Source organism: Artibeus jamaicensis, unplaced genomic scaffold (assembly GCF_021234435.1).
Source record: "Artibeus jamaicensis isolate MK-2021 breed Jamaican fruit bat unplaced genomic scaffold, CSHL_Jam_final scaffold_614, whole genome shotgun sequence".
Taxonomy (NCBI): Eukaryota; Metazoa; Chordata; class Mammalia; order Chiroptera; family Phyllostomidae; genus Artibeus; species Artibeus jamaicensis.
In genome coordinates, this window is record NW_026522050.1 from 3687628 (window position 1) to 3690674 (window position 3047).

Below are 3047 nucleotides of genomic sequence, written 5' to 3' on the forward strand. Positions count from 1 at the left end.
ACCAGGTATGACTCAGGAAGAAGCTTTTTCATCCTTGTCTGCCATTGCTGTGGGCCCCCAGGCTCAAACCTACACCCTCTCACGCCTGCAAAGAAATCCCATGGGTCTTCCAGCCGAACCCTACCTCCAATTGTCCCCAAAGTGTACTTCCTGCCCCTTCCCCACCTCCGCAAGGCACTTACCGAGTCCAGCCATCTTTGTCTTTCCGCCAGGGTTCTAGCGTGTGAGATCCTGTTTGATCTGGCACCGACATAGCTTTCCTGGCTCATTCCTCCCCTCTGCTTTGTTGTCCGGCCCGCAGCCATTTGGAAGTGCTCGGTATTCCCAGCATGGCCTTGACACTCCAGTCCTCCTGGCTTTTGATCCAAGCTCATCTCCTGGCCAGAGGGCCCTTCCCCATCCTGTCTGCCTGCAACTCCTACTTGATTTTAAGATCCTGTTTTGAAGTCGCTGCCACCGCAGCAAAGTCAGACATTCCCTGCTCCACACTCCCCAAGTACTTCACATACACAAGTACATGTATGGTATCAAAGTGCTTTAAACATCTGCCTCCATCACCAGACATGTAGGCTTCTGTGGAAAAAGCCTGACTCAGAGTGAGGCCCTCTCTGTGGGGCACAGGCTGTGTGCCCATTAGACAGACATTAGTGAAAACCCCAGGGAGAACTTGGAGGACGAGATTATTCAGAGCAGGGGGCTCACAGCTGACCAGTCGGCCGTTCCTGCCTCGAGACTCCACTGCTGGGCTGAGCAGCTGGTCCTCTCCAGCAGTAAGTGCAGGGTAGTGAGAAGCCATGCCCTGGGGCTGGACGACCCTCCAGGAGCCAGGCTGGATGACCTTGAGGCTGTGTCAGTCCAGACTAAGAGACCTTTGACCTCCATCCACCTGTTAGCGCGACCAAACAATCGAGTTATTTTTCTTTCTTGAATCCTGAGGTCAAAGACCTTCCACGTTGTGTGTGCAAAAGGGTGTGCAGCTTCCACGTTGTGTTTCTCAAATATCAGTGACAAAGGACCAGCTTAAAGAAAGAAATCCAACCCATCACAGATCAACACTTTTGTAAAATACAATGACAGTGAGTCAGAAAACTGAAAGCCAAAAAAAATCAAAACATGAAAAAACCCAGTATCCAAGAGCAGAGTTTTTATTATTAGAGTGGGTAGGCATACAGTTTCTCCATCAGTTTACTATATAAACACTTCTGAAGGCTTACTCTCGACCCCTGTACTTGCCCCAGCGTGACAGGCACCAGACAATTGGTGTCCAGGTGCTGCTGTGAGGCCCGCACTCTGAGTAGGACCGGGCTGTGCTGCAGAGACCAGGGCGCGGCCCCAGCTCCCGGAGGGGCAGGCACTGCTGGGGAGGCTCCGGAGAACACAGGCCTTGGAACCCCTCACTCTGATCTGCTTCACTTCCAAACCGCTCCGCCCCAGGACCCTCGTCTGTGAAATGGACTGTTATTAGAGCAATAAGGTGACTTTACATTATCCGGTGTGGACCAGCTGAGCTCGAGCTGGGGCTCGGCTGTGGCCGTGATCTGTAGTTGCTAAAAGGGCTCTTCAAGGCTCAGTGGATTAAGGATCGGTCTGCAAACCAAAAGGTTGCTGGCTGGACTCCCAGTCAGGCCAGGTCCCCAGCGGGGGGCGTGTCCACTGATCAGCATCTCTCCCACCAGTGTTCCCCTCTCTCTCTTTCTCCCTCCCTTCCCCTCTCTCCGAAATGAATAAATAAAACGTTTAATAAAAAAAATTCTTGCTCTCTCACTCTCAAAACACAGATGCACATACAGTACATAAACAGCTATCTGGGGTATGAAAATTCTAAGAGGGGTCTTGATTGGGGGAGAAATGTCTAAAATGGCTTCGTAGGGGTAGGGTAAAAAAAAGAAGGGTTTGGGAGTGGGCCCCTGACGGTAGAAAAGACCTGGCAGGGGCTGCTACCTCCTGGCTCACATGAAAGTGATGCTGAGTTGAGTTCTGAAGATGAAGACACAGAGAACTCTGGACGTAACTCACCGGAGGATAAAGAAGAGGGACCATCACACAACTGGATTTCCCTACAGATGGGCCAGACGCTGGGGCAAAGGCGAATGTAAATGCAAAGTAAGCATGCCCTTCTGGAATTAAATTTCAAGAATTGCATGAAAAACGCTCAACTTCAAGACTCAAAAGGAAAAGAAGAAAACACTCCGGAAAGGATACATTGAAAAGTGAAGAAGAATGCCATGGTGGGCAGTCCTCTAATAAACCCCAGTGGAAGGAACTTAGTATTTTGGAGTCAATGACAGCTTTGAACCCCCCGTTAAAAAGAGAGAGAGGGGAAAAAAACAATCCCTGACAAGTCCTGCTTTGAAAAGAGCACAGACAAGCTGTAGAAAGAGTGGAATACAGGGTCCTGGCTGGTGTGGCTCAGTGGTTGAGTGCCGGCTTGTGAATCGAGAAGTCACCGGTTCGATTCCCAGTCTAGGGCACACACCTGGGTTGCAGGCCAGGTCCCCGGTAGGGGTCATGTGAGAGGCAACCACACATTGCTGTTTTTCTCTCTCTCTTTCTCTTTCCTTTCCTCTCTTCTAAAAATGAATAAATAAAGTCTTTAAAAAAAAAAAGAAAGAGTGGAATAAGGAGAAAGCTGAGGAACTCAGCAACCAGCTAGCTACCCAAGAGTATGGTGTAAAAATTGCCAAAATGGATGCTTACCATGACTTCGTAAATGTCGAAAAGGAAGCTGAAAAGTCACAGGCTGCTAAAAAAAAGAGAAGAGACTTGCATGGGGATCCAAGCCAAGAAGAGATAGGAAACCAAACGCAACATGGAATATATATAACATGCCAGAGTTCTTCAAGACATAGTGTGTCTTTTCTTTTTTACTGGAGTCTTCGATTGCTCTAGTGACAGAAAAGATATTCCTGTTTATGTTAAATATGTCAGGAGATCAATAAAAGCAGAAAAAATAAGCATAAAATTTGGATGTCAATTATCAAAACTTTAAAAAAAGATTGTATTTATTTAATTTTAGAGAGAGGGGAAGGGAAGGAGAAAGAGAGGGA

At 48.1% G+C, this 3047-nt stretch overlaps 1 pseudogene; it reads left to right on the forward strand.

The window, feature by feature from the left end:
- Positions 1-1070: 1070 nt before the first annotated feature.
- Positions 1071-2824, forward strand: LOC119043724 (protein FAM204A-like; annotated as a pseudogene).
- Positions 2825-3047: the final 223 nt, after the last annotated feature.